Here is a 21,644-nt window from a genome sequence, read left to right on the forward strand (position 1 = left end):
CCAAAGGCACCTATAGATACTCAATCCACTATTAACAGATTTCTTCCTCTGTGTAATGGAATGTTTTCACATGGAAACAAACCTTCCTCGATTATTTCTCTGATAAGAAGGCATCAGAAACATGAAGCCACCAATACACTCCAAGTCAGTCTTTGAGATGCAGTGGGAAGGAAAAGAGATGGAGCCACCAGAGGGAAAATGTGGCCAAAACATTGTCACTCCAGGGAAACTCTTGGGAAAACCCACTCTCCCATCTGCTAAATAAAACTAGAGACACTTAAGAATAGGAATGGACCCACAAGTCCTCCCAAGAGGAGGGGTCTTCAAAAAATCACAGAATTATTAAGGTTGGAAAAGACCTCCAAGATCATCAAGTCCAATCTTTGGCCACTACCCCCATTTCCAGCAAATCACGTCCCCAGGTGCCACATCCAAACTGGTTTCGAACACTTCCAGGGGTGGGGCCTCCCCCACCTCCCCATTCCAGCTCCTAACCACCCTTTCCATGGAGGAATTTTCCCAACAGCCAATCTAAACCTCCCCTGGCACAACTCAAGGCCATTTCCCATTGTCCTGTCCCCTGTTCCCTGGGAGCAGAGCCTGACCCTCACCTAGATCCCCCCTCTTTCCCAACCCACATGCAACCAACAGGGTCTTTACCCAGCACCCCTTATTTCAGGAGGCAAAGAGAAGTTGCATTTTTTCAAATGTGTGGTTTTTAGCTGTATGGTTGCTCATTGCACTGGGGTTTTTTAACATCTACATGACCATAGAGCTGATATAAAATGCAGTATGACAGGACACATGACACGGGGTGGCCTGGCAGATACTCACAGTGCTGTACACAGCGGAGACGGTCGGAGTGAAGATCCGATCCTCGAGGGGCTGCTGGACAGGACCTCGGGGGATTCTGCAACACAGCAAGTCAAGGAAAGCAGCGTGGAAGGCAGGGCTGTGAGGTGGGGACACACCCAGGGGACACCCTCCCACCCCAGGACTCACAGCCAGCTCCAGTCCCTGATCTGTCAGGCTGTCCCAAAGAGGACACACAGCCACCCCCAGGACTCACAGCCAGCTCTGATCCCTTGGGATCCCCCAAAGAGGACACACAGCCACCCCCAGGACTCACAGACACCCTGGCAGCTCTGATCCCACAGGTTCTCCCCCAGAGGAGCAGCGTGTGGCTCCAAAGGCTGTTCCCACAGCCGGGGAACCCAAGGCAAACTCGCCGCCGAACAATCCACAAAGCCTCGGCCCGTCAAGGGCATCCCCCACCCCCGGTTTTATTTGGAAGAGTAAGGGAAAAATCCCAGGAGCCACAGCCCCCCCAGCATTCAGCAGGACAAACCCTGCTGATCAGCAGGGCCCTGGACAATGGCAGCTCCTGTTTTGCTAAGCATGCAGGAATCCCGCTGGAATTGTTTCCTTGTTTGCCTCTCCTCACCCAGGGACTGCCTTGCTCCTCTGCCCACCAAAAAAAAAAAGGGGCCGTCAGACAAATGAGGAGCTGCTGCAGGGGGATTTAAAGGTAGAATGCAAGAGTTTGCTTAGATTGGAAAGGTATTGTGGGAAAAAACAGGGAAAAAGACTGTCTGCACAAAAAACCCCCACCTAGAATCTGGTTTATTTGTGGAATAAAACAAAGGGATGCAGGGATTTAAAAGAAAAAAAAAAAAAAAGCCTGGCTTAGGTAGTACCTTGTGGTCTTAGACCCAGCATAAATCTGTCAAGAAAAGGTCACTTACTGAAAAATTTTCCTCAATGCCATGATCAGATTTCACCTTTTTGCTGTTTATATTTTATACCTCAAAACCTCGTGGCAAATGAGAACAGTCTGATTGAGGTTCTTGCACACAGGGCAGGACACAAATCTCCCATGTTAATGTGGTGGGATATTTAAAATAGTCATGAAAACACTTCTTGGTTTTGTTCAAACAAGGAAAAACACGCTCCCAAGTTAAACTTTGAGGCCAGAAGGTTTGTTTGAGTCTTTCAAGAGAATCTTTGCACTCCAAGTTTGATCTCCAAGTTAATTTTGCTGCCAAAGCTTTGCAGGGACCAAAATCACAGCGACAGGACAGACCCCACCAGTGCTGACAACTCCTGAGAGAGATCCAAGCTACAGAATCCAACCTGTTTCCCCTAAAATGGGACCAGTTTTTAAGGCTGACATCAGGACTGTTCAGACACAACCTGCTCTGCCCCTGCTGACTGCTCCCAGCACCCCCAAGCCGGATGAACTCTTCCTCGAGCAGCACTAGGGCAAATCTACAGCACCTGAAACAAATACAGGGAATTAAATTTACAGCATCGCCCCATTTTGGCTCTGAACACGTCACTGAAAGGCTCCTCCCTCACCAAACAGGCTGAGAAATCGCTCTAAACCCTCCCAAATTTGTTATATATTCAGTGTTTGAGCACCAGACATGATAAAAACCAGGCTTGATAGGATTAGGCTGGGAAGAGCCCAGCCCTGACCTTGACAACACCTTTGCATGTCAGTCCTGTCCTGTCCACCCTGCAGGTGAGACACAGGACCAGCTCCAAGCTGGGAAAACCAGGAACGGGATCCAGCCCCGCTGGTTCCCAGGATGGGCTCACTCAGCCCCCACCTCTTTGTAACGAGTGCAGGGATTTGTTTGCAGGTGGAAGGCTCGTCCTCGCCCCCCACCCTGCCAGCTCAGCCCCCACCAGTGCAATTCCACGGCTAAAGAGCTTTTTAACAACCAAAGGGGGGGTTTGCTGACTCAGCAGAACAACAGCAAGGTTTGCCACAGACTTCAAGGGAGCCAAGGCACCACTCCCAGCCCTCATCCCGAGGATTTGTGCCCGAGTTCTGGAAAACAGCAACAACAGAAAGCCAAAACGTGGGAGTGGAGGATTACAAACGCTGTAAGGTAGAATTAAAACTCAGATTTCCTGCTGTGGCACTGTTCCCTCACTCCCAGAACATCCCTGTGACAGGAATGACAGCCCAAGGCCCGGGATGGAGCTGCCCCCCTTGTGTCACTGCGAGATTTCCCATCTCCAGACAGCCCTGACAGTTTAAGGAAGCAATCGCTGCTTCAAAAGGGATCGTTCCCGAGTTTGGAAAAACGGTTTCATCCTCGACAAGGTTGGGATTTATTTTCTTATTTTAGAACTTATATAAGGCAGGAGGAACTAATCTTCTTTGAGCAGAGCACCCGCTCTTTTTGCACCCAGGAAGAGCTGCCTGGAGGAAGGAGCAGTTCAGAGGGATCTGCAGAGTTTGGGGGCAGTGTCTGAGATCACTCCCAGGATGGGGTGATTCTCAGCAGATCCAAAAGAAACCTTTCAAGTCCTTTTTGCCAAAGGATTTGACCTGGACACAAGACCGATGGGGACAAAACGCCTTAAATTCCAGTAAGCCTTAATGAGATACAACATTGGGGAAGGTGATTATTTCCAGCACCCAACTTCAACTCCCTGCAAGGAGCTGGGCTAGTGGAAAGTTCCCTGGTTCCCTCCAAGCCTCCCAGAGCTCGTTTCTGCTCCCCAGAGGAAATCCCCACCTTCCCTCTCCGTCCACCTGCCAGAGGAGCCCATCCTGGGGTAACAGCTGCTGTCACTGCGGGAGAAGCGAGCCAGGGTGACAGCAAAGTTCATCAGAGTCGTGCTAATGAGGCTCTTTCCTAGAACTGGGTTAAGTGACAGCACGGGGACTCCCCATGGGAAGTGAACGGGTCAGGGCAAGCAGGTGGGAAGTAGAACCTCATCCAGCAGCATCATCCCATCCCAAACCATGCCAGGGCACTCACACAGAGGTTTCGGTGCCATAAAAGGCTGCACAGCCCAAAATGCAGCACAACCCCTGGAATTGCTGCCCTCCCACAGCCCCAGCACACCCAGGCAAGTTCAGGAATTAAAGTCCAACCAGTCTGGCTCCGCTGCAGCGCTGGATTCCCCACAGGCAGAACACCAGGATATGCTGAATAACTCAGGCAGCTCTTTCATGTTACTATTCTGGCATGGTTAGATCCAATTCAGGAGCATCCTGTGCCCTCCCTCTTCTTCCTCCTCCCCTATATCCTTGCCACCCACGTCACTGACTTGTGCAGCCATGCTCCAAAATGATCCAGGAGGCTGGGAAGGGAGAGGGAGGGATGGAAAAGCAAAGATAACCCAAACCTCACACCGTTTCCAGAGCTCCTTCCGCAGGGAGGAAGGACACACAGGAGGAGAGCGACAAAGCAGGAGCAAGGGGAACCTCTTAAGTCCAAAGGGAAGCTCTTATATCCAAAGGGAAGCTCTTAAACCACCTCTGCAACCATCAGGTCAGCAAAGAGGAACTGCAGCCTGTGTTTTGCTCCTTACAGCCCTCCCCCCTCCGTGAGCAGCACGCCAGAATCCAGGAGAAGGACGGCAGCCAACGGGCAGCACCGGCGCTGGATCCTCCTCGTGGCTGTTCAGGGCTCATTAACTCATGAAATATATATTTAAAATCTCACCTAAGTGAGATACTTCTGGCACATTAATAAATGCAGGCACAGATGCAATGGGAGTTCCACCCAGTCCCCATCTGGCTGCAGCAGTGACTACAAGCTGGAGAATTTTGGGAGCTGTTACAGACCCAGTGGGAAAAGGAACGCCGGCTGGAAACCAAACTGAATTTTTCTCGAAACCAAAAATCTCCCTAAAAAGGGGAGAATCTCTTTTAATTAGACAGCCACAGCCACGCTCTGAGGAGAGGGGAATATGAGACTGCTCTGTAAAGCGATTAAGGAAAAAAAATCCAACCCAGAGCTGCTGGAGCAATCAGAGGCACTGCCAAATGCTGACTGAAATGACAGTCAGGAGGAATTCCTTGCAGAAATCTCCTCCTTGTATCACATTTCTCTGCTTGTTCCAATCATGCTACAAAACTGCAGTTCTGTGAGATTCCTGTGTGCTGCTCCAGCAATGAACGACCTGGAAACACGCAGCAAAATCAGCTCTTACGGCAGGAATTTGTACAGGTTTCCCTGCTCTGCTCCTGCCTCTGAGATTGGAGGGGGGAAGAAATAACTCCATTAGGTTTCCTCCCAAAATGGATTCATTTTCCCTCGAATGGTGCTTCTCACCTAAGCTCATTTCAGCCACTACCACCCATTTTCACCGAGCAGGCACCGCTGGCCTCTCCTCTCCTCCCCTCCCAGCTCCCAGGAAGCACCTTCTCACAGGAATAAAAATATCCACAGTACCCACGGGCACCTCACAGAAAACCATTCCAGAACTCCTGATTTTCATCCCTGCCCAGAAACAGAGTCTCCCACCAGCCATGCCCAGGGTTATATAATCCCCACGCGTGCCCCTGCTTGTACCGAAACCGTGTATTAAAAAACACAAGATAAAACCATCAAGCGAGATTACAGGGGGGCAAGAAACCACATCAAATTCCAGCATCCCTTCCAGCTTTTTTGGAGCAGGGAATCTACAGAGCCGCTCCGAGCAAGCAGGGATGTGACAGCAGGGAGCTTTAGGAGAGCGCGTTTCTCCTCTGCAGCCTCCCCTCCATTCACCACGCGATTAAAATGCAGGAGGTGAAATCCCAACAGCAGAAACACCCCATTGAGCCGGCTGGGAAACCGCCCGGGCTCTGCAAACGTTCAAAGGGAGAGGCTCTGCCAGTCACAGCAGCTGGAACTTCCCCGGCATCACCCCATCCTTGGCAGCCCCGCCGTCCTCCGTGCGGGGCCAAGCCTTTGTTCGGCGCGCTCGGTCCTACCTGGCAGTGAGATCCAGAGAGAGCCGGCAGTGAGATCCTGGAGAGGCCAGCAGTGGGATCCCAGAGAGATCCAGCAGTGAGATCCCAGAGAGATCCAGCAGTGAGATCCTGGAGCTCTGGCAGTGAGCTCCAGAGAGCTCTGTCAGAGAGAATCCAGAGAGCTCCGGCAGTGAGATCTTGGAGAGATCCAACAGTGAGATCCCAGAGAGCTCTGTCACTGAGATCCCAGAGAGCTCTGTCACTGAGATCCCGGAGAGCTCTGTCACTGAGATCCCGGAGAGCTCTGTCACTGAGATCCCACAGAGCTCTGTCACTGAGATCCCACAGAGCTCTGCCAGTGAGCTCCAGAAAGGTCCAACAGTGAGATCCTGGAGAGATGGATCTGACAGCGAGCTCCAGAGACCTCCCCCAGCAGGATGCCGGAGAGCTCGTCAGCGAGCCCCGGGGCGCTCCGGCAGCGAGATCCCAGACAGCTCTGGCAGCGAGATCCCGGAGAGCTCCATCACTGAGATCCCGGAGAGCTCTGGCAGGGAAATGCCAGCTCAGCGCCGGCTCCTCTCCCCCCATCCATGAGCGGAGCCCATCCCAGCCGCGTCCCGGCCGTGCCACGCCGGGCTGGCTCCGGAGCTCTTCCTGCCTGTCACCCTCGCAGGCAGAGCCCGAGCTCTTAAAGACGCAGCGCAAGAGGGGCCCCAGCGATGCCTTTCTGCTGGGCTTTGGTACCCAAGCGCTTCCAGGCTGCTGGAATCCCTCTGCTTCCCCAGTTTTCCTGCCGTGCACGCGGCGCAGAAGGGATGGGAGGCAGCACGGTGCTCCTCTTAGCAAGTTTATATGGGATAATAATCAAGCCAGGCTTATAAAGGGAAGGATGAGGGAAAAGCATCAGCTCCCCTGCAGCATGGTGTGGTCTGGAAGGCTGCACGGCAAGGAATGAGAAGCTTGGAAAGTTCCAGTGCTGGGGAGGATTAAATGGCAGCACAAACTCCTCAGCAGGAAATTTTGCAGCTTGTTTCCCTCAGCTTTGCAGTCACTACCCCCAAACTCAGCACCACTACCCCCTGTTCTCAGCAACCACTCCATCCATCAACAACCCCTTCAAAATCAATCCCTCTTTTGACAGATCATGTTTCAGAAGCCCGGGGAAAGAAAGCTGGTAAAGCAAACTGCAGCCTTTAAAAAAATCAAAACAACAACAAAACCCCAAATCAACCACCAGGTGAAAGTCACCTGGGAAAAAAATTGATGTGTAAGACTAAACCAGTGTCATCTGCTCTCTCCACGCTCAAAGGTGACAACCAAACCGAGTTCATCCAAGGAAAAATAAAAGGTTACAAAGCAAGTAACTCCAAAGTTAGGAAAAGGCAGGATTGATGTTGCCTGGGTGACCAGAATTCAATTCCCCTGTGTATGCACAGAATCCAGCCCTTAATTAGAGGCACATTCTGATTTCCCCCATGTCCTTGTCACCTCCACGTTTTCATCTCTTAAAGGACTCGAGCACCCCCGACCACAGCTGAGTGTGCTCACAACAAAAGAGGGCTAATTAATATTACAAAAATCAAGACCAAATTACATTCAAGGATTTTGGAAAACATTTAAAGACTTAAAACCCACCTAATGAAACGCCAACCCTCTCTCACCCTTCCAAAGCCTCTACCCAACGACACATCCCATCCCCTGTCCTTGCAGAGATCACGTTTCATTTCAGGGGTTTATTTTGTCTGTTCAGGATTTTCTTTGCTAGTGGATTCCTGATAAGGGGGCCAGTGTCATAAGAATGATGTGATCTCTGTATGAAAATACCACTTTTATTGTCGTTTTCTTAGCCAGGTGCAACTGCCCTTGAGCAACATAACGTGATGGCAAAGTGAAGCACAACCCCGAGCCCTGACTGTTCCACAGGTCAGGCCCCAGTGGGACACTGCTGTTTCAGTGTTTGGTGTTTATTGTTCTTATACCAGGGAAAAAGCACATATACAACTTTTTTGCTGGCATGAGCACTCAGGGATACAGTCCCAGTCAAGGGCTGCAGCTGAGGAATTCCTTAAAAGACCTTGTCAGCTTTACACCTTAATAATTAATACTTCAATCTGATCCAAGGACGGATATCTGGCAAGCCAAAGGTTTTAAAAACAAAGAAACATGACAAAAGGTGTCTGCAAACAGGCAAAAATGGGGTTTATGGTTTAAAAGTATCGAGGTTTGTAACAGAGCAGTGCATCATTCCTGTAAGGAGAAACCTCCAGGATCCACCACCTTCCCTAACGACTTATCCCCAGAAGGATCCGATGGTAAAAGCCATCATTAAGCTTGTTCCAACATTTTATGGCCCAGTATAAAGCTCTTCAGTGCCACATGTGTAGTCAGTGTTCACAGCCCAGCTGCCATTTATCAAGCATATAAATTTTAAGTGGATCAATGAAGTGTTTGTGCAACAACCTCTTTAATCCTTCGCGTATTTTGTGTATTAAACAGTAACACCGAATTCTCTTTAAGTTCTTGTTTATGGGCTGTTTTATACTTGGAACAATACTTTAAATAAGGTATTTATCTTCTGCTTTTGTAACAGAAATGCACCTACATAAATACAGTGGATGTCTCAGGGCTCCTTTATGGCCTGGCTGGAAATCCCTGAGCACAGGACTGGTGCCTGGGTCCCCCAGCTGAACTACGTGATGATAACGGGAAGTGATGGGGCTCATCCATCCCTCTGCCATCCAGTGCTCCTCATTAAATCATCCTCTCCTGAGCTCTGCCCAGATCCCAGTGTTACAGTGAGGCTCTCCCTGCTTGTCCCAGCTTATGCCTCTGAACAAACATACATAATAAAAACCTCATAATAAAACTTGTCTGGAAATTCATCCTGACCTTTTTACCTAATTCTGTATCACTGATCTCAGCACCAGCTTCCAAATAATCCCAAACACTTCCCTTCCCTGCTGTCTGCCACACAATGGTCCCCGAGCTGTGCTTGCACAGGGCTGAATGGGAACAGGCAGAGCTTTCCAAAGGAAAGGGGCACAGCAGTCCCAGTGAACCTCAATGCCTGTCGGAAGACAAGCTTTCCAAGGCTGAAAATTGCGGCTTGAAAGGAAACTGTGACCTTCAAATGCTTGCTGAACAGCATGCTGTCCCTCTCCTTCCTCCAGCTACATAGACCCCTCCTCCCCTCCCCTGCCCTCCCCTCGGGAGCCTCAGCACGTTTGGGATCTCTGCGGATGCCGGCGCTGGCACGTCCGACTGCACGGCCCGAGCTCAGGGGGCACAGCCCCCCTGGCACAGCCCCAGCCCTTCTGGCTGAGCAAACCCGCTACAGCCACGCTGCAGCCAAGGTTACACCCCAGCACCTCTTAAATCCTCCAACTTACACCCTTGCTAGATATCCATTCCACAAAATATCACAGGATCCCAGAATGGGTTGGGTTGCTCATCCCGTCCAACCCGGCCTTGGACACTTCCAGGGATCCAGGGGCAACCACAGCTTCTCTGGGCAACCTGTGCCAGGGCCTCCCCACCCTCACAGCCTTCCTTCCCAATATCCCATCTAACCCTGCCCCCTGGCATTTTAAACCATTCCCCCTTGTCCTGCCACCATCTGCCCCTATAAAAAGTCCATTTTCCCTCTTTCTTACAAACCCCTTTTCTTTCAGGTTTTGGTCCACATGTGATACTTCTCCCAGCCGAGCCAAGCGGGAATGCCGAAGGAAAACCGGGGGTTAGAGGGGAAGATAACAGGAAAAAACCACCCCTTTGTTGCAAATGAACTGTATTGCCAGCACCCCACCCACTGCTGCACGCTTTCCAATACAAACCAGCAGCACTGGGAGCACCAGCTGCAATAGCTCCACCTGCACACAAGCACCTAATTAGGCAGAGCTCATTACTTCCAGGCTCAGTTTTGCATCTCTAAATTAACCAGCACTGGCGACAGCTCACCCAGGAGCTCATCAATCACCCAGACCTCACCTCACCCCCTGCGTCTCTTCCAGCTCTCGCAGAGTTCCCGGGGGGAACCAGGACCCAGATCCGGCGAAGGCACAAAAGCCCAATCGATTCTTTTGCTCGATACAAATGTGTCTCTAAGGGCAACCTGATTTTGTTACTCCATCTCTGTCTCCCTCAACTGCTACCCCAGCATGGAGGCAAACTGGCTATTTTCAGCTGAGGTCTGTAAAGGTTGTTTGGGGTGGAAGAAACTGTGTCTAAACCTTGCTAATCCTGCTGGGATTTTCCCTGAAAGGGGGTGTTGGTGAGTGGGGGACGGGTTTGGAAGCCACAAACAGAGTATTTCTGGAACTGTGAACTCTGGTGTGTCTTTATTTTTATCAGCAGTATCTCCCAGAAGCGGGTTTTTGAAGCACAGCCTGAATAAATCCAGGTTAAATCCAGGTCTGAACCAAGCTGTGAAATATTAGTAATTAACAAAAAAAGCCACAGAGGCTCCTTGGATGTGTCTGTGCCAGCTCAGGTAACACAAGGTGAACAACGTGCCAGGAGAGCATCCCTTGCTCAGCCACAGACAACTTCTCACCAGCTGACCTGTCCTCTTTTCCTCCATAAAACACCAGCCAATTCCATGTTTTACGAATTCACATTTTATTCTCACAAAAAATGGACTCTTCTAAGAGATGGAAAAGTCAATAGATGTCATCAGCTCCCTTCAGCTGGAAATCATGGCATTACCTCTCCGGAGAGGCAACGGCATCACGGGGAACGTGCTGATGGAGCCCTAAAATTCCATCTCGTTTCAGGAGGGTTATTTATGATTGCACTTGTCCATGTTAATTGAAATTCCCCTCAGGCTGCAGGAGCAGGCACCCCTCAGGAACCTGGAGCAGCCTCATTTGTCTTCAGCAGTCCCCGCTGCTCCGACTGATCCCTTACGGTTCTCGAGCCACAGCCCCGGTCCAGGCTCCTCCTGAGCAGCCCCAAACACTCAGGTGGGGGAAAAGGCTGCCCAAGGTGAGCCCTGGAGAGCAGCACTAAAAGCAGCTGAGCTCTGCAGAGTCTGCTCCAAGTTACACAGGACCACGGTGGGCCAATATCCCAAGTGCCACATCCGTAGGCCTTCTGAACACTTCCAGGGATGGGGACTCCACCACTGCCCTGGGCAGCCCCTTCCAATGCCTGCCCACCTTTTCCATGAAGGAATTTTCCCTAATACCAACCTAAACCTGCCCTGGCACAACTTCAAGCTGTTCCCTCTCGTCCTGTCCCTTGTTCCCTGGGAGCAGAGCCTGACCCTCCCGGGCTCCCCCCTCCTGGCAGGGGGTTGCAGAGAGTGAGAAGGTCCCCCCTGAGCCTCCTTTTCTCCAGGAACTTTAAACTGCTGCATAAGATGCTTCTCCAGACGGTTTTTTTTTTGTACTCCCAAATGAGAACCAAGCAGATCCCCCTTAAGAAATCATTTCCCTGTAGGAGATGGTAACAGTGCCTGAATTCACAGCACAGCAGCCACCAGCTCCACCAATCCTGCAAGTCTGGGAAGGTTTAGTCAAAGGATGGAGGTTTGATGGGACTGGGAAAGGAGGGGCAGGCACACACACTAAGGAATGAGATGAAGCACTGCTGTGCTATACCCTAACCATGTATACACCATCTGCAATGCACTAACTTGAGGCCACAAGAAGATTTTTGAAGATACTGCTCCCCAGGCCCAGGTGCATCTGTTTAGGAGCACAACCCACTCCGAAGATCTCAGCTCACTCAGCTTAAAGCACGAGGGCTGAGAAGACCCCACTAAGATCAAAGTAACAGCCCAGAGCTTTTAGTTTTCCCTTCCATCACAGAAAAGCCACCCTGTCGTTGTCCCCCAAACCTGACCATGCCAGCACTGCCAGCTGGGTAAGCAACAGGCTTTTAGGTGACCAGAAGCAGTGATCTTTCTTCCAAAATAATTCAGATATCTCTCCCAAAATGAGTCTCGTACTTGGCAGCAGGTGCTGAACCACTGTCTGTGCTCTGAGATGACCCAAACACCTGCATGTTCTCATGAAGGCAGCAGGACTCCTACCCAAAAACGCTGCAGGGTCGGCAGTTCATGGATTAGCTGCTCCAGACAATACTCAAGGCCAGGTTGGACGGGGCTTGGAGCCACCTGGGCTAGGGGAAGGTGTCCCTGCCCATGGTAGGGAGTAGAATGAGATGATCCTTAAGATCCCTTCCAACCCAAACCATTCTAGAATTCTACATAACCCAAGAACTTGATTCAAAGAGGAGAAACCCTCCTGACTCCTGGTGAAGCTTTTCCAGACATTCTCACACAGAATTAGCATTTTAGTGGCAGTTCACAAGCCTAAACAGCTCAGCTGCTTCTTTTAATTAGAGAATTTTATGCAGCTATTACATCCCTGCTATTCCCTGAAACGAGACAAAGCTCTGAAGTTCCCCTGTCACTAAAATATTAAATTTTTGTGACCTGGACAAAAATATAACCTTTAGTGTCAGCCAGCAGAATGCCTACCTTAGAACAACAGCTCACCTTGCAGCCCTTCCAACATAAAAAACCCTCATGTCTGTTCAAGCCAAATAAAACTAATAAATAACAATAATAACAGTAATTTACTGTGCAAGTGACTGAAGTTAATGTTGCTATTTTACATGGCTCTTACAATGCATATCTAACACTTCCATTGCACAAGGGACAATCCTGGATCAGAAGAAGCACGGAAAAAGCCCAAGTCCTACATCCAGAAATTCCTCCACCAGTCCATGCCTGGGTGGTCAGGTAGGGAAAGAAACAGAGACTTCAGAGATGCTGGAGGTTCCAGGTCATGGAGCAGCCCCAGTGTCCTCGAGAAAAGGGAAGAAAACAAAGGCATCTTCGCTGAGGGCACAGTGCTTCCCTTGGCCCTGCCACAGATGGGCAGATTCCAGGGCATCCCAAAGCAACCCAGCTCAAAGGTGGCACCCACAGCTTCTGCCACCTCCCTCAGGAAGGACTAAGGATCTCAAGACTCCTTGGTGACCCAGCTCAGCTTGGTGACTCAACAGAAAACTATTTTTTTTTCTTGGCTGGGTCAAATTTTCCATGGATTCCGTGAGCTGTTTTGAATCATCAAACGCTCACATGACCATCACATCTGAGAGCAGGGTGTGAGGACACAGCCTGGTCAGTGAAGGCAGATCCACCCTTCCACCTGCAGCTCAGAGCTACATCTTTAATCCCAACACGAAACTACCTCCATCAAAGCACCCCTGGACACCCCAAAACCGACCCTGTGAAACACGAGCCGGTGCCTTTCTCAGCCGGGCCAGAACGCCCTGTCCTGCTCCGGCAGAGGAGCTGGGTATGGCACAAGGTTCAGATGCACCCCACGCTCCCTCCCTCCTGCTTCCACACCTCCACCAACCACCAGGAGAACGGCCTGAGGGGTCAAAGTGGGGTTTGAAGCTGTGAGAAAGGAAGGAGAGCACCGGGCATGTTCACACCAGCTGGAGTCACAAAGAGCACTGTGATTCTCCAGGATTGTTTCTGTCCTTCCCCTGAGACAGCAGCGAGGTGAATCCTGGTGGGACGTGGCTCATTCCTGAGGGATGGAGGCTGTGTGGGTGAAGGAGAGCAGTGAGGGCTCCTTTGCAGAGCAAATGGGCGAGAACCAACACAGACACTGTGAGGACCATGTAAGCCTCAAGGCAACAGGGGCCTAGTGAGGATGGACACACAACTTGTGCATTCACCGAGTTAAAAATTAGGAAATACATGGGAAAAGCAACACTTGATCCGAGAACAGATTTTCCCTTCAACACTGAGATCTGTTCTCTCTGATACTACCCGACTTGAAGCCTTCTAATTCTTTAATTAGCAATTCATTTCAGTGCCATTAGTTCATTAGCGCGCTGAAGCTTCCAGGAGATGTTTTACATACCACCTTGAACGTGTCAGCTCCTGCCTTGCCTCTGGAAACGCGCTTTGGGAAGGGCACCCTTCCACCAGCAGCCGTGTCCGGCGGTGCACAACCCACCCCTGCTGAGGAGTGGGTGCCAATCACACCACTACACCCCTACAAACGCTCCCAGGACTGCTGAACATCAGCACTGGATGGATGTTTGGGATCCATCAACACCACGTGCAGTGAGGCCTGAGCAGGGGATGTGCAGGAAGGAGTTTGGAAGGGAGAACTCCAAGGGAAGACAAGGTTATCCACGGGTCAGGCTGCAATTCCACATCATCTGCCAAGCTGCAGGCGAGGGGCTTTAAATTGTCCTTTTTGTGGTTCAGGGATTAAGCACTCTGGGAAAGGAGCCTGCCAGCACTGGGGACAGGGAGGGAGGAGAGATGACGGCCAAGGTTCAGCCTGGTGCTGATGAATTAATGCAGCTCCACCCCCTGGTGCTCTGGTGGGCACAGTTTTATACAAAGTGACACTAAGTGGAGCACTGAGCACTAATTTACACACAGGGAACCTCTCTAATGGACACGACAAAACAAAAACCAGCAGTCAGCACTGGGAAAAAAGGAAAATCAAGGAATCTGCCATTGAAATCTGTGCATGAAGGCCTCAGAATTCAATTTATGAGGCGTTCCCAGCTGGCACAAGGAACTACAGGGCACACGTAGGCAGTTACCTCCAGCCATCCCAGGACTTCAAAGGAGAAGGGAGAGGAAAGAGGAGGTGATCATTTGTGCTTAACTATAAAGTTCTTTAACAAAAATTCCTGTAGGTTTTAACTTATGGAGCTGGACACACAAGGCTGAAGTCTTCCCTCATCCCTACAGAGCAAAATCAGGATAACTGTCATTCAGCCTTTCTCCACAGGAGAATTTTGCCCAGAAGCTGCTGAACATCAACAGCACCAAACTTGTGGCTGCTTCCAAGCTCATCACTGACATAACCCCATCTATAACGTGCCAATATAATATAAAAGAGGAGACCAAAGGACAAGACCTTTTAAAATACCCCATGATACCAGAGATAGGAGGCAACTCCCCAGCCAGCTTCCTCTTTTTTTGTTACTATTTCATACAGAAGTCCTCAAAGGAGGAAGCTGTGCTGGTAGTGGAGGAGTTTCCAGCTCGTGTTACTCCAGTGCAAGGAGTTATCTGGCACAGCTTGAGAAGGAATAATTTAGCAGCAGCTTGTGCAATGGGCTGCACTCTGCTCTGAATTGATGCAACTGTGGGGTGTTATCTTGGATAGCAGGCCATGTGTTCCTCAGCCAAGGGGTCCCTCGAGGTGGGAACCAGGTTTTGATGCCACCAAGGGGCAGCTCGGCAGCACTAACTCACAGTGTGGCTCCTAGGACAGGGTGGGGGGATTACACCAGGAAAAGGAACAGGGACAGAGATCACCAGGAGCAATTTTGGGGCACTTGTCCTCCTTGTAGCAAGTAACCACACGCATCAGTAGAGAGGTCACACACACACTGATATTTAGATCATCGTTCTGAACCTCCATGCTGGAGGTGGAGACTTTATGCTTGTTTTATGGGGAGACATTAAAGCCTCTTTAATTCAGGAGCAATTAAAGCATCCCCGTGCTGCACAGCAAAAACACAGCAATGTACATTTTTAAGCAGATTTAACTCAAAACAATTTTTCCTGCATGCCCAAAGCACCACATGTGGCTTTCCCAACATTTACCCACATAAAGAGCTCTCATTCCATCATCTCCCACAATGCTCTAAGATGAAAAGTATCCCACCCTTCCCACTCCTACGGAGTGATTTCACTCTTCATCCTTCTCTGTTCTCCCAGCAAGTGAAAAGGTTACGGTGCACTGAGGTTTTCCTGGGCAAATAATGTCATTTGGTGGCACAAGAACCGAGGGCTCCAAGAGCCACTTACGCAACCGAGTGGCTTTAACGTAAGCCAAGAGTAGCCGAGGTCAGCGCTCACCTGGGCAGCACCGGCACAGCCGGATTTTCCAGGGCAGGAAAAGCTTCCCTGAATCAGAAAGCAGCATCAACCACCCCCCCACCCCCCCATTTCCAGTGCTGCTGCCAGCAAAGTAACTTTTTGTTTCTCCAGATACTTGTGAAATATATTCCTTAAATGTCCTACAGGAGCAGCAGTTCAGGAACGTCCAAGTTTGGACAAAGTCCTATCTGGATATTTCCATTATAAAGAAATTATAATTAATAAAAGAGATAGGTTTATGAGTTTTTCATCTATGATTAAAAACTAATACTCCTTAAAAAAAAACCAAACAGGGGCTAATAGCAAATATCAACAGCATTTGGGTCCCAATTCTGCCAGGAGAAGTTTCACTAACCATATCCTTGGATTGCTGTGCAATTCCACACCTGCTGATGTTTCCTGCCATTGGTACCAAGGACAGGCACAGCCAGACCTGCACCCCCAAACACCTCAACCCAAAAGAATCACCCCGTTTTTAGCAACAAATGATCAGAATGAAAAAACAAACAAAAACCCCAACAACCAAAAACCCAAACAAAAAAACCCAACAAAACAAACAAACACAAAATACCCCCCCACCAACCAAAAAACACCTCCACACCTCCCTCAAATCCAGGTAAATTTACCTTTAATATGAAGCACTTCAGTTGAGTCTGTTTACTTTAAAAAGGAACTTTTAAGGACCTCTAGACAAGGGGTTTGCAAAATCTAAGATTCCGAGTAGATAACTGAGTTTTCCTTAGGGAAAAGGAGAAAACAGATGCTGTAGAATTCCAAAGCACCCAAGCCCACCTCACCCACAAAGCTCTTCAGAGACCACCTTGGCTAATTAAAGTGTGCAATGTCCACGTCAAGGGAGTGTTCCCAACGCCTCACACACGTTCACTGCATGGACTAACTGACAATACAGACAAGGACAGAATCATTTCTAGTGAACACACACGTGATTTCAACATTTACCTAATTAAGTCCATGTCCAAGTGCTTCCAAACCACACACACTCCCTGTGGGTTTGTACAAGGTTTCTCAGGGCCCTGGGTCAGTTTGCTGGAGAAGTTGCTTCTCTAATTAAGTGACATATTAAGCATGGTGCCCTTCCATACTTTAAATATAGCCAGAGTGATTTTATCCACATCCTGCAATGTGTTCCTCCATATTTAGGAGCCCACAGCCAAGAGAAAGTATTTTGCAAGGTCAGCTATTTCATCACCCACTTTTATCTAACACTGCCTTTCTTTCTTCCCTTTCATCCCACAGGTTATAAATCTTCACCAGATTCCAATACAACCAACGGCCCTCTCGAAGGGGAAACCCAACTGGAAATCCCCACCAGGAGCTCCAGATCTTGAATTCCAATTCATTTAATCAAACTTGCTGCAGCCTGAAGTACTTGGCCTTGGCTGGATAAAAAGGTTTTTTCTCCTTGTTTCACTGGACTGTTCCATCTGAGCTGACTTACACCCAGCGTGCCTGGAGATGCCTCCAAAGCGTCACGGTGACTGGACACGAGGCCCTTTCCAAAAATAAGAAATCAAAAAGCTTTTGGGAGGCCAAGTGAGGATCTGTGCACAGGTGAAGGACACAAAAGGCTGCTTTCTCAGTGGCTGCTCATCCAGGTGGGTCGATGCAACACCAACGCACACCCTGCAGTAACAGAGCCCTACAGCAGCGGGAAGGGCGTCACGTCACGCAGGGCAGTGGGGAAAGCCCACGTGCCACTGCTTCTCTGTCCCTCGTGGGGTCACAGAGCCTGTCCCAGGTGGGGTGAGGTGCTGCCATGGCACCTAAGGAAAAGCCAACAGGTATAAACACCAGCTGGTATGTACCGTGGCAAATCCCAAGGCAATCTGTGGATGATCCTACAGACAGCAGGGAGTTACTTTCGCTGTTCACTAGAAAATAAATTCCCTATTATGGCAGACAAGAAGAAAAATCCTTCAGGAATCTCTTCCTGACTGAAAGGATTGGGGTAGTGAAGCTTTATTATGGAGCAACTGATTGCCCCTTCTGAATGTTTTAATTTCGTGTTATGTTACCTAATCTGCTATGTTTTAAGGACTTGCTGGAGTAACCACTGAACCATCAGCTTTTACATGTTCTTCCTGCTCTTGCTCATACTCTTGCTGCAGAAAGAGGGACTCTGGCAAAAATTAAACCCAATAATAATCCCATTTTTTTCATTCAGTGGCATTAATCCCTTGGCTGCAGTCGTCTTGGGAAGAGCACCTGACTCCAGAACAGAGCTGCTGTTTTGTGACGTCTTTAAGAGCGTCAGAACGGGTCCATGAGTAAGAGCTGTGATGTGTGTCTGCCTCTCACCCCAGATGATTCACACAGGAGCCCAGGTCCCACCTGGAGCTCCCACACAGCCCTGGAGCACATCTGGCCCTCTATTCCCAGCTGCCCTCCAAAGCACAGTGGTGACAGCAGCCCCCTGACCCCACTGATGAGTTGTGCAAGCGCGGTGGGGCTGCGGGCACATCTCCTGTGGAACCTCCCGCAGATGGAGCGGGAGGAACAAGGCATTTCAGAACTTCCCAAAACTGGCACAGCAAGAGGTTTGAAAGCCAGGCTGAGTGAGAGGTTTGTTCCCTTTAAATTTCAGCTCCTGCCCTTTCTCCTCCTCTGTTGCAAACCAAGTGACACAGGCTGGGTCGAGCAGCACCGGGCAAGGCACTGCTCCATCCTGCTCATTCCACCCTCCACACTCCCCAAGGCAGCCTTCACATCCTGCCCTCATGAAATTTGGAGTGACAGGACAAGGGAATGGCTTCCCACTGCCGGAGGGCAGGGATAGATGGGATCCTGGCTGTGAGGGTGGGCAGGCCCTGGCACAGGGTGCCCAGAGAAGCTGTGGCTGTCCCGGACCTCTGGGAGTGTCCAAGGCCAGGCTGGACGGGGTATGGAGCAACCTGGGCTGGTGGGAGGTGTTCCTGCCCGTGGCAGGGGGTGGAACAAGAACATTAAGGTCCTTTCCAACCCAATCCATTCTGGAATTCTGTGTAACTCCACCTGTTTTAGAAGGCTGATGATCTTTAACACTGCTGAGCCTCAGAGGGCGAGGCAGGCACATGGATTTGGGAGCAACCCACGGAGCGTGGCGATGCCTTGCTGCCTGAATGAAAAGGCTCTGCTCCGAGCCCAGCACTTAGATGGTGAATAACAAGCAGGGTTAACAACATCCCTGCTCATCCCTGAGCCAGGGGATCCGTCTGCCCGGGATCCTGCCCTTCCCCTCGTGGCTTGAGCCTCCCCAATCTCTGAATGAACCGGCTCTGGCTTCCGGGACTCAGGCTCTTCAATGCCTCCTTTGAGCAGGGACAGCTGACTTGCTCTTTCTTTGGAGAGATGTGGGTGATGGTGGAGCGTGAGAAATGGGTATTTATGGCATTTGGGAAGAGGAAAAAGAAAATTTTGGGTTCTCATTCCCTCCAAAAGTTTTGAAATCCAACAGCTAGTTAGTAACAGCAGCAAACAGCAGTGCCAGGTATTCCTAAAGCACCTGAACTGTGGTCCCCCCTACCCCACTCCTTGCACAGATTTATCCCACGTGTATCCCCTCACAATAAACCTCCAGGTACAAATTTCCATGCAGGTTCAAAATTTCAAAGGAAAAGGAAAAAAGTCAACAGACTTCAAGAGGACAAACACCTGAAACAGAAGACTGGGCATGAAAAGTACTGTGAGATTTAGTAAGAGGATGTGAAAAAGCAAGTTTCTATTTATTTCCTGGCAGAAGAGCCGGAGCTGAACTCACACTGATGGGAGGGGAAGCTAAGGAAGAGGATGCGAGGACCTGAAAAAAAAAGGAGAGTGGATCCAATTCCTCCAAAGCCCAGCAGTCGGGTGCAAATCCAGCCGCTCTCAGCACAAGCCCCCAGATGAAACAAAGGAGCAGCTCATGTTGTCACTCTCTGACTCATCTCCTGTGTTCTGTACTCCCATGTCAGGGAAACAGAAAAGCTTTCTCCAAGATCAGCCCTAAGAGGAAGGGGACTACTGCCCCAGCTCCAGCAGCTGGGGGTGTTTTTAGCACCACAGAAGTCAAACACACACATTTAATGCTCCGGATTCCCCTGCTCAGGAGGCCTCCGTGGGTGCTTTTGCCAGTTCAGCTAAGCCAATATTAGCAGGCATGCAATTGGATTTTATGTTTTTGGATAGGAAAGGCTTAAGGGACTAAAACAAGATTTGTCCCTTCCCTTGGCTGATGGAGCCATCCCTCGCACAGTTTAGAGGGTCAGGCGCTACACCAGTTTGGTCAATCCCCCTCCAACGATCCCAGAGCTCCGACAACACTCCCAGTATAATTAATTATCTGATTTGAGAGTTCCAGGCTGATGGCTGTGCATTATGAAGTCTCTCTTCACTCAGAACTCATCAAAGCCAGTCGGAGCGCCGGCGCTGCGAGTCCGGAAGCGCGGCCACGTCTGTGTGAGCACAGCACATGCCTGTGGAAACCACCACAAATATGCAGCACTCAGACATCAAAGACAGGAAAAGAGGAGCAGTAAAGAGGGCACCCAAGGTCAAAGCCGATGCCAGGGCTGCTACACCCGAGCTTTGGATTGCAACAAACCTTCCCAAAAGGCTGGCAGAGGAAGGTGGCAGACTTGCCCAAAAGGGGAAGACACCGAGCTCAGAGAAGCTGCATTTCAGCGGCCGGAATGAAGCCAGGGGGTGGATTTGTGCCACGGGTGGTGCTGACACACGCCGTGGTTTGGGTGGCTTCGGGAGCACAGGGGGTTAGAAGATCAGGCCTCGCTTCAGTCAGGGCTAGATGTGCCCAAATGCAGCTCATTTGGGCCAATCCCAAGGTCTAAACCCTCCACCACTGAACACAGAGGCGTTGCACTCACCGAACACACCAAGAAAACAACTCGGTTTTACTTTCTTGGGTAAGCTTGGGCCTAAATTAAAAAAAATTATTAGAAAGGAGAATTTGAGCGTTGTCTGACAGACAAATTTTTTAAAGCAAAGCAAAGGCCCCCAGGCCTTCAGATTCATTTCCCCTTTGATCCACAAGCCCCTTCCATTTATTAGCCTTCTGGGCACACGGGGAGGCTCATCCTTTGTACAGGAAATTGGAAGCAACTCAGACAAGGCTTTAGTTAAAGTTCAGACTCCCCCTGTTGGGCTCCGCCGCCACACAGGGATTTTACCCCAGGCCATGACTTCCAAAACTAAAAAAGCCCCCAAAAAATAGAACCAGACCCAGTGACAAGAATAACAGAACTAAGACAACGCTTCCCAAGGAGTGAGGAGGCTTTGCATTGTGTGGCAAACCAGTTGTGCTGGTTTGGATGGATAAAGTAACCCCTTCTGGGTAACTAATGGAATATTGGCTTTTTTGGTGACAGAATCACAGAATGGATTTGGCTGGAAGGGGCTTTAAAGCTCATCTCATTCCATCCCCTGCCATGGGCAGGGACACCTTCCACTAGCCCAGGCTGCTCCAAGCCCCGTCCAACCTGGCCTTGGACACTCCCAGGGATGGGGAGTGCACTCCATGATGCAATACACTGGAACCAGACAAATCCATCTTCCCTCCAGAGAGGTGGCAAAGAAATGTTAACCTGGGAGATCCTCTGAACACAGTTTTCTCCCTGTTTGTCACATATTCACTATGCAGTGTTCTGTTATCCTTTAAAAACTTCTCCCAGATCCACAGTTCATGTTCCAGTCAGGAAGATGCCAAACAAAGATGAATGCAGCTCCATGTTCTGTTAAAAATTGGTTTAGAGCACAGAAAAAACCCAACTATTTCTAGAACAAACAGCTGCACTGAGGTGCTTTGAGGCCTGGGACAGCCTTTGTGGTCACCTCTCAGTTGCTGACACTGTCTCATTTGCATAATCAAACTCACCCCAGTCCTGTTCTCCCAGCTTGTTTCACCCAACACCTGATTTTGGGGCACAACCCCCTCAAACTGTGCCCTTCACACTAAGAAACATCCATTCCCCCCCTCCATTTTCACCCCTGGTAGCATTTACATTTATTTTTGCATGCCTGCTACACACCAGTGCTCTCCATCAGCTGCTGCCTAGCAGTTTATTTCCA

General features: G+C 49.9%; 1 protein-coding gene across 12 annotated transcripts in view; it reads right to left on the minus strand.

Annotated features, from left to right (window-relative positions):
• Positions 1–21,644, minus strand: part of EIF4G3 (eukaryotic translation initiation factor 4 gamma 3) — a 141,830-nt gene that overhangs the window by 100,610 nt on the left and 19,576 nt on the right. For 10 of the 12 annotated variants that reach the window (XM_050322689.1, XM_050322688.1, XM_050322684.1 and 7 more), the window contains exon 2: positions 835–910. The gene's annotated coding sequence lies outside the window, so the exon portion shown is untranslated. Of the gene's footprint in view, positions 1–834; positions 911–5,725; positions 6,102–21,644 lie in introns of those variants that run through there. The other 2 variants (XM_050322686.1, XM_050322685.1) reach the window with 1 other exon arrangement.

Source organism: Myiozetetes cayanensis, unplaced genomic scaffold, assembly GCF_022539395.1.
Source record: "Myiozetetes cayanensis isolate MyiCay16 unplaced genomic scaffold, myiCay2020 scf28, whole genome shotgun sequence".
Taxonomy (NCBI): domain Eukaryota; kingdom Metazoa; phylum Chordata; class Aves; order Passeriformes; family Tyrannidae; genus Myiozetetes; species Myiozetetes cayanensis.